At 38.8% G+C, this 10,488-nt stretch overlaps 1 protein-coding gene across 1 annotated transcript in view; it reads right to left on the reverse strand.

Moving 5' to 3' along the window:
* BTBD3 (BTB domain containing 3) overlaps positions 1–1,819 on the reverse strand; it is a 38,710-nt gene extending 36,891 nt beyond the window's left edge. Inside the window, exon 1 of the mRNA XM_090286046.1 lies at positions 1,796–1,819. The gene's annotated coding sequence lies outside the window, so the exon portion shown is untranslated. The remainder of the gene's footprint in view (positions 1–1,795) is intronic.
* Positions 1,820–10,488: the final 8,669 nt, after the last annotated feature.

The raw sequence follows: 10,488 nt of genomic DNA on the forward strand, positions 1-10,488 counted from the left end.
AAAGAAAAACTTTTTCCCCCCCAATTGTTTCCACTTCATTCTGGAACTTTGTTAAACAAGTTTTCTGAGCAAAGACGGGGCGGGGGGTGGCGGCGGGGGAATGAATATTCAAGAAAGAAAACATAATGGCCAGCAGTATCACCTCGTATGTGAGCTTATTAAATAATCCCGTACTCAGAAAGAAAAACTGGAACTCTGTGAGATCACCCTTACCTACGCTGAGTCCAAGAACTGAAATGGTGATTCAAAATCTTCAGAAAAGGTAGTCCTATTCAGAAACCCAAAGATACCGACCCGCCCACTCTCCCTGGAGAACTGGTTGCTAGGGGAACCCGAAATAACCCTCTAGAGTCAGAACATTCTGGGCGAGGAGGATCCTCCCAGAGGCTGGGACGGTTAAATGAGGAGTGGGAGGAGGGTGAAGAGAAGGAGATAGACGGAGGGTTAAAAGACTATGAAACCCTTTGGCCGTGCCAGGGGCCAGAGAAAGTGGTTTTAGTAATCCCGACAGAAATTCAAAAAACACCAGTTGGAACAATGTTCTGGACGCTGGAGTCGTATTATACAGTTAAGATAAACTTTGAAATGGTAGGGACGCTTCCTTCCGTCCCCAGTGGGAAACAAACCATCCTTTGTGAGTTTCTATCTATGGAAAATGAAGCTGTCGAGTTTCATCTCATCAACTACAAACTAAATGAGAGTCCGTAAAACTAAAATTTTGTCTTTCTTATATTAAACCTGTGGTTCCCAAACACTGCAGCATTCAGGAGTCATCTACGGATCTTTAAAATACACAATGAGTTTTAATTAAACTGGGGTATGACTTGAGCATAGTTTTAAAACTCAGTAATTCTCTTGTGCAGCCAATATTGGGAACTACCGTATTTCAGGATTTGGCGAAACGGGTGAGACTATTTTTAAAAAGAAAAAAAAAAAAAGCACAATTATCTCCCTTTGTCTTTTCAAGGCTAATAATAGAATTAGCTGGCTTTTGCCAAGAACACACAGGACAATAGGTTGCTTCATAAATAGGAATCCCCAGCATGCCCTAACAATACTTTCTTTGAGATATAAAGACAGAGCAGTTGAAGTCTTTTCTTCCCAAGAGAACGAACATCCTTCTTACCAAGACACCAAACTCATATACCTGTACCCATTTTAACAGCGAATGGGCGTTTTAATGCCGCTAAGAATTTTGTGGACCAGCTCCAGGACCAGAACACTGAACCCCTCGTATCCCACCATCGTTCGCAGCGGTCCTGCAGCGACCAGGGCTGGGGGGTCGGTCCCTGGAGCCCCCTCAATAAAGTTAGTTGAGGGAAGTTTGTTCACGTTTCATCCCCAGGAGAGGGGCCCGGCCCCCGCCACCTGCTCGGCGCCAAGGCTTCCCGGCCGCGCCCCCTTGCTGGACCTCCGCCATCTCCGGGGGTCGCGCACTCCGCAGGCGCACGTCTGGACAGCAGGAGCCCATGGGGCTCACACCTTCCCTCCCTGGGTAGCAGCGCTGCAGCTGGCCCAGTCCCTGGGGCTGGGGCGCCGGAATCCCCGCGCAGCCCTGCCACCGTCCCGCCTGAAACCTCAAGGAAAGCACGCTTGCGCGGCCAGAGCCTCTAAAGCCCTGGCGGGGTTTCCAAACGCCCCGCATTCAGGGCCCCAATGCCGGCCCACGGCCACGTTCGGGCCCAACCGCGCTCAGCTCCTCGGACCCGCGTCCGGGAGCGCGCCCCTGGCTGGGCGGTCTGGCCCTGCGCACGCGCGGAGGCACCCGCCTGCCCGCTCGCGTGGCCTGACTCACCGCTCGCTCTCCTCTTCTCCTCGAGCACCGCCACCGCCTGCGCTGCTCACCGCCAGCCGCTTCGGCCCGGTGCCCACTCCTGAGGCCCCGTCCGGGCACTCGGGAACCTAGCGCCCCGTGGGCTCCGCAGGCACCCGCACGTAGCGGACGCTCCTCGGGGCCGCACGCGCGCGCCCGAGACTAGGAGGGGGCGGGGCCAAGCGGGGGTGTTCTCGAAGGCGGCTGTGGACCTGGATACGAGCATGCGCACTGCTTGTCCTTTCTGGGGTCCTGTTGCAGAAAGGGAGGTGACCCTGGACCAGTTTCACGCAGTGAAGTAAAAAAGGGCCAGGAGTCCCCCTCACTGAGAGGTAAATTTGCCCTTGTGCCATTAACTGAAGTTTCCTAATCTGGTTCATTCATTAATGTGTTAAACATTTATTGAGCATATACTTTGGCAGACCTCTGTGCAGGATACAAGGCATCCTCTGATATTGGCGAGCAGATTACATTTGGGTTGGGGATTCCATTTCCGGAAGTGATTCCAGTCCTCTCTTTGCACAGGTAAGGAAAGTGTATTAAAAAAGATCACCCCGTACCTAAAACTGCACACGTAACTACACCCATAAGCAACTGAGGAGGCTGCTTTGCTGCTGTCTGTGGTAAAGAGAAAAACTTTTTTTAGAAGTCTGGAAAAATAAGAGATAGAGTCAGGAGATAATTTTACCTGGCAAGAAAGGTGACTACAAAGGCATAAGTTGCAAAAAAAATAAAATAAGATAATATGTGAGCTCATGAACCCAGATGCGAACAAGTTTTACCTGAGTGTATCGTTCATAGTAAATGGCACAAATGACTGCTGGAAAGGTAGTTGAAGCTCATCTGGAAATGATTTTTAATTTCAAAATTTTAGCTTCACTGGCTAATTGGAGAAATATTAAAGTTGGAAGGAGAGGGGCTTGTGGTGGTCTGATTAAATGCAGAATTTAGGGATATAAAGACTAGAGACATGAAATACTGTGGTATATACTCTAGGATTCAAAATTTAAGCATTGGCACCAGGAATGGAAAGCACAGAAAAGTTTTAAGTGATTGTGAAGGACAGAAGGATTCCCTAGCTTTATGACAGACACCTACTTCTTGGTCATCATTCTTGGTAAATATTTATTAGTGGATGAATTAGACCTCTAAATTATTCTTTTAACATGAATGTGGCCCTGGAAGAACTTATTTCTACTCAATCAAAAAACTTAATTTGAGAGGCAGTTTACATAGTGAAAGACACATGCGCTTTGGAAGACAGAAACCCCTTTTATAAAGTCCAGATGTTCCAAATAAACTGTTTGGTATTGTACAAATTACTTAGCATCTCTGAGCCTTACTGTGCTCTTCTGTACCATGGAATCATGTTTACCTTGTTGATAGTTAATTTTATGTGTCAATTTGCCCAGCCACAGTACTCAGTTAATTTGGACAAATATATTCTAGATTTTACTGTGAAGGTAGTTTTTAAAGGTGAGATTAACATCTAAATCAGTGGATTTTGGGTTACTGAAGGCCCTAACAGAGAAAGACTGACCTACCATAAACAAAAAAGAATTCTGCCAAGGGACTGCTTTTGGATTCAAACTGCAACTCTTCCCTGGGTCTCTAGCCTGCCAGCCCACCCTTCAGATTTTGAACTTGCCAGCTTCCATAATCACAGGAGTCAATTACTTAAGTGGCTTTTCTCTCTCTAAAGATGGATGGATACATAGATGTATAGATAGCTGTTGGTTCTATTTCTCTGGAGAACCCTGACTAATATACCTTGCAAGGTTATGAATATTACATAAGTTAATTATCATCTGAATCTGCAAAATGGGGATTATAAGCTTTAACTTGTAAGGTTATGAAAAATTAAATATAAGTGGGTAAAGCACCCAACACATAACAAGGTCTGAATAAATGGCAACTACTGTTATGTGTGAACCAGTACCAAAGGCAAGAACAAAGAGGAGATAGGGTGGATAGTAGCACTATGAAAGCATTTTTTCAGTTTGCTGGGTAATAACATTAAATTTAAAAAAAACACATTTAAGAGATAACAAAAAAATTTGGTCTCCCTTGCTCTGACATGCTAAAAAGGTAAAACATACGAATATTTTAATTATTTAAAAATATATGCCAAATGAGCCATTAAGTAAATACAGGCTCTACCTGTACTCTTAAAACACCAAACATGCAGAGCAGAGCTATGTATTCACATCTGAACATTTTATTTCAATATAAATGCAATTCAATTCACTCTACTTGCTACTAGGAAAGAAAAACCAAAGAAAAGCCTACTTTTAAAATAACTCCAGAGTCTCAGAGTGGGTACACGATAGAGCACTCAATCAATGTGTTTATTGAATTCCTTCTGAGGCATGCCTATAGCTATTGGGAGCATGTAAAAATCAGTAAAATATTCCATTTAATCAAATACTGCCATTTATTATGTCCTAAGTAATATCCCTCCCCTCAGGGAACTTATCATATACCATAGAAAAAATGAATAACCATAACTACAACTTAAGGCAGAATGTGGTGAGAGCTGGAGGAGGAGCATAAATGATTGGACCAATTGTATCTTGTTTAGGAAGGTGGTGACAGGGACTCACTCTCCCAATCCTGCCTCCATTGCTGCCCCCAGCTTTGCACAGTTTGGTATAGTGCAAAACAGTGGAGCAGAATAGCATGTTTTAAATACATTTTGAGCAAAATTGATAAGTATCAGTTAAAATAACACTTCCATTCCACTGACTCACTTGCTTCAGAGTTGATAGAATACACTAAGAAAGGGGCAGAAGAGGCATTTACTACCCACTCAGATGTAAAAGTTCCTTTATTCTTTGTTTTCTCTTTATTGTCCTGGCTGGTTTTGTTTTGTAACTTTATAGTTAAAAAAAACTGAGATAAATTTCCCTGACCTAATGGATATTTATGAGAAAAATAAATAAAAACTAATGAACATAACAAAAGGTGGGGGTTTGGGTTTATGAAAGGACAAGGAATTATTGAGTTGGAAACCATTAGCCATGTTTGTTCTATGACCAGTGTTGTCATAATGTGACCTTTTACCTTTTGGCTGAGAATGAAATATTCCATCATGGGTGAGAGTAAACCAACTCCAGATTGACAAAAAAGCAAGTGATTTGAGGAAAATTCACAGCATTTTAGTAATCTTTAAATAATCAGGATGTTATTTTGTTCTGAAAATTTTGTGAAGATATTCATGTCAGGAGCTTTGGCACAGTGAATGGAAAATATATTAACCTGGGATTAAAGGAAAACCTATACCAGAATAGGAGGAGTTTTAATAAAATCAAACAGAATGGCTTCCAACCATGGATGTTAATTATCATCTGATGAATAATAATACTAATACTAGGAAATGTGAAATAAGTTAAAATATATCCTAGGTCAGTTTTTTTTTTTTTTTTAATTACAAACACTGGAATAGTGCCTTGTAAATTTAACCAATGTACTAGCATTAAATGCTTTAACATTAGACTTCCAATGCAATTAGGTCTAAACTACTCGTATGCAGCATTCTCCTTTCCATGATTTTTTTTATTACTGCTATTACAGTCTGAACAGTATCAGAGGTAGAGTGTTGCCCACTCAGTAAAGAAAATGGCAATATATATGTTTTTTATTATAATAATATATGATCAGGAAAAATGAAAATTTAATGAGATGGTTAGCAGGCACAATATTGGTTATTTTTTTTAGATTCTACCTCCCTCTCCTCTTTAATATTTTATCCCACCGACAAAATGTAATTTACACAAATTTTCAATAAGCTGACGTTTGCACATTTTAGTTGTACCTGTAATTTTGAATCCTAAGTAAAGTTTACATCAGCATGACATTTAAAGAAGAAAATAGAATATAATCATAAAATTAAATGCATATAAGTTATTTTGCATAAGAAATGACCAAATAGTACAACAACCCCAATATTGGGTTATAGAGGTTTTTTTCTTTAAAAATGAACCTGCTACAGAACATTACATCCAGTTTTCTAGAATGTAAACACATACTTCATTAAGCAAGGTTTTGTGAAGTCACATAATATTAAAATAATTATTTACATACCTTATATTCTAGTTTAGTGGAACAGTGCTATCAAATAGAAAGAAATGTTAGCCACCAACACAAGGAACATATGTACTTTTAAATTTTCTAGTAGTCACATTAAAAAGTAAAACAAAACAGGTGAAATTAATACAGTGATGCATTTTATTTAATCCAAATATCCAAAATATTATTATAGCATGTAATATATATATATATGTATATATAAATTATTAAAGACATTTAACATTTGTTTTAATACTACATCTTCTAAATCTGATGTGTATTTTTCACTTACAGCTCATCTCAGTTTGGACTATTCAAATTTAAAATGGCTATCCTACTGTAGCTCATTTAGTTGGGTGTCATCCTGCAAAGCAAAAGATCACTGGTTCGATTCCTGGTCAGGGCACATTCTTGGGTTGCGGGTTCAGTCACCAGTTGGGGTGCGTATGAGAGGCAACTGAACCATGTTTCTCTCTCACGTTGATGTTCTCCTCCCCCTCTTTCTCATTCTCTTCCCCTCTCTCTAAAAATAAATACATAAAATCTTTAAAAACAATAAAAAGAAAATGGCTATTATACTGGACAGCAAAGATCTAGGACTAGGTCATTGGTTCTCAAATTTGGCTGCTCATTGGAATCACCAGAGAAACTTGGAAAATTTTTGATGCCTATGTCATGATTCATGATTCTTGTGTACTTCCTCTGGGGTGTCACCTGGGTATTGGAATTAGAAAGAAAAACTCTTCGGGTGATTCAAATATTCAGCAGAGTTTGAGAATCACTAATCTCACTTATTTTTTTAAAACATTACCACAATTTTAATATGAAACCAGTGGCAATCATTTTTTATTTGAAACCAATAGCATTTAAAAATCATGACATGGAAATAAAGAACGAACTGACAGTGACCGGAGGGAAGGCGAGTGGGGGATAACAGTGGAAAAAAGTGAAGGGTCTAATCAAGTAACAAGTAAATAGGACCCATGGACATGAACAACAGGGTGGGGATTGTCTGTGGGAATGGGGATCAGAGGAGAGCAATGGGGGAAAAGTTGGGATGACAGTAATTAAACAATAAAAATTTTTTAAATGAAAGAAAAATCATGTTGACATATAGTAATGGTGTAGCATATATAGCATACATGGCATATGTACATCACTAGTATTTTTAATATAATTAATAATTGGTAATAAAATTCCAAACCTTGACTTATCTGACCATGAGTTCAAATGTAACATGGACCACCATTCCAGGTGAGGATTTAATGTTGGTGCATGGTGAGCGCTGTTGAATAGTGACACTTCTGTGTATGTTCTTTAGATTTTTTAATTTATATTTGTTTAATAAATTTCCTAATAGAGAAATCACCTTTTTATGTAATGAATGTTTATGACATCAGACACCCACTTCTCCCCCTGCAGACTCGCCAGTGACCTGAGACTTGGACTTGGTGCCCCACATTGCTCTATAGCATTTGCTCCCCCTCTCTGTGTGTAACCTGTACTTAATTCTATTGGCTTATTGGGAATGTTTCCCCTAATATACCCAGAATTACAGAAAGACACAAACATATAGGAGCGACTCTTTGGGGGGATGTTCCTTTGTTCACAACAGATAGTCTCACCTGAAACAACTCAACTCTGGTCTCCTGGTTGCTAACTTCTAGCAAGCTGGCCTAGGTTTGTTCTCAGAGCAGCGGTGGCCTTCCAGAGATGATGTAAAAACATGAAAAGCACATTTTCAAGCTTCTGAGTGCAAGTTGACACTGTTTCATTGGTCAAAGCAAGCCACATGGGCAAGCCCAGAGTCAGTGCAAGAGGTATTACCAAAGGGCATGGGTACAGACATGAATGCATTCAATCTGCCATGCACAGTGTTTTATTTCACTAGTCCTATCATATTTTATTCTACTTGTTTTCTAATTGTTCTTACTCTGCCACATTTTTTAAATCTGTCTTAGCTATTACTGTGTTGAATATCTCTTCCTGTTGTAAATGGGATCTCTCTCTAAGTGTTATTAGTATCCTGTTTTTTAGAATGTTTATTTGTGGTTTAGTGACTTTATGCTTTTAAAAACTTCTTTTAAAACTTGATTGTATGGATAAATACTAAAAATGAATGTAGTCTGTGATTGACTAAACAATCAGTAAACAGATACAGTGATTTTAAAAGACTATGCATTGTCTTGAGTTCCAAGAAGGTTTTAAATGCTGTGTATTTTGTCAAAAGTCTAAATTTGTTATTTTTTTTAATTAAAATAAGTTCTTATATGCAAAATTCAGCCTGGAATGGTTTTATATGATGAATTGAGCCATCAGTTGTGAAGGAGTACAGTGAAAAATGCACATGTGAATGAACTACAAATGTTCAATGGACAGGCAGAAAGTGAGTGTTTATAAATTTTGAGGGAAACATACTAAAAAGTTATATATGGAGAAATTCTTAAACCCAGACATTAAAAGGCATTATATTTTATCAGTTGGGTATGTGATTAAACTGTGTTTTAAGGAATAAAACAAGTGAGGTTATTTTGTGTCTGTGGAGGTTTACAGTCCTATAGAAACCTTTTTTTCTTTTTCCCTTTATAGAGGCATTGTAAATTGTTTGTTACTAGATTATAGCCTTATAAGAGTAAATTACAGTTCATATAACTTTGAATTACCATGAAACATTTTGTGCCTACACAAGTAAAGGACAAAAAACAGTCTAAGAATCACTACCTATTTATATTATGCTGTTTGCCCTTTTAAAAGGGGTTATTACCATGTAACTCCCCAGAATATTATTTAATACAAAAAAGGAAAAAACAAACAAACAAACAAACAAGAAAAAAACAAGAAAAAATGTATCACTTAATTTTTCCTCCTATAAAATCCAATTAGGGCCCTGGATGGGGTGCTTCAGTTGGTTGGGCACTGTTCCAAAAGATCACCGGTTCAATTCCTCGTCAGGGCATATGCCTGGGTTGTGGGTTCAGTCCCTAGTAAGGGGGTATGAGTTTGGTCCCCAGAACCGATCGATCTTTCCCTTTCTCCCTCCCATCCCCTCTCTAAAAATAAATAAATAATTTTAAAAATCCAGTTAGGTTTTGATGTGAGTCAAAATCAATTTGTTTCAGACAACTTAAGAATAACTCAGTTAATAAAAAGTTTAAAAATTATTCTTTAAAATTCCTTCCATCTGAAATTGGTTTTGATTTGAATGAATAAATTTGATTAAATTAATTTGAGAAGAAAATACTCTATTACAATATTTAGTCTTTCTTTCCGACAACATTGATATGTCTCCATATATTCTTCTCTGTTTATGCCCTGCAGTAACATTTTATAGTGTTTTTCATAAAATACATTCTAAATTATGTCTATTTCTATCTAGATGTATTTTTCCTATTGTTACTGAGGAGGGGGTTTTCCTTAAAATTTTTGAAATAAGACAGCCATTAATTTTGTATATTTAATTATGTACGTTGTCATCATGCTGAACTCTCTTGCAAATAAAATTTGTAACTAAGGCATATTTAGTATGTCAATCAACAATCATAATCACTCATATGATGAGTGAACTTTCCATGTTCAGTTCTGTGTTGAATGTCATTCTTCTTTCCCACTTAAGTATCCCTTCCTCTTCTGCACCATCAAATTTTCTCTCCTTACTGGATCATTCACTTTAGCATTCAAAATCCTGTAATCTCACCTATGACAGATAAAACCAAATCCTTCGGTATATTCTCTTTTCTGCAAGTTCATGAAAGGAATATTCTCTGTCTTTGTGAAGAAGAGTGTTAAAATAGCAGGCCTAACTTTAACAGGCCTGTTTGCAAGGGAGCTTGGTTTTTGGAGGGTTACTGCCACCATTAATTATGGGTGGCTTACTGTATCTAAACAGTTTGCATAAACAATATGTTTCATGCCAAATACCTGCTTTCACGATGGGAGTCTGGAATTTTGGTACATGATAAGCCTCTAATAAAAACTGTAGGTCCTGAGCCTCTAATGAGCTTATCTGGTTGGCACTATTTCACATGTGTTGTCACAATTCCTTGATGGGGAAGTTAAACATGTTCTGTGTGATTCCACTCGGAGAGGACCTTTGGAAGCTTGTGCCTGGTTTTACCCAGACTTTACCACTTACACCTTTCCCTTTGTTGATTTTTGTATCCTTTTGCCACAGTATATCATAGCTATGAGTACAACTGTGCTGGGTTCTCTCAGCTAAGGTGTGTGTGTTTCTTTTCAAAAACACCTATTTCAGCACTGGCTGGTATGGCTCAGTGGGTTGTGCGCTGGCCTGCAATCTGCAGGGTCACTGGTTCGATTCCCAATCAGGGCACATGCCTGAGTTTTGGGCCAGGTCCCGAGTTGGGGGCATGTGAGAGGCAACCAACTGATGCTTTTCTCCCTCCTTTCCCCTCGCTCTAAAAATCAATAAAATATTTTAAAGACACCTTATTTCATATCTATTGTTGATTCATTAACATTGAACTCATGACCAACAGCATGATAACTCGGGTCTTAATGAGCCTTATCTAACACACATATTTTCTCCATAAGGCAAATTTAGCTTTCTTGCACTCATGAACATTATTGCCACTTCAGCACTATGCTTG

This window comes from Furipterus horrens, unplaced genomic scaffold (genome assembly GCF_987537825.1).
Source record: "Furipterus horrens unplaced genomic scaffold, mFurHor1.1.pri manual_scaffold_8, whole genome shotgun sequence".
NCBI lineage: Eukaryota > Metazoa > Chordata > Mammalia > Chiroptera > Furipteridae > Furipterus > Furipterus horrens.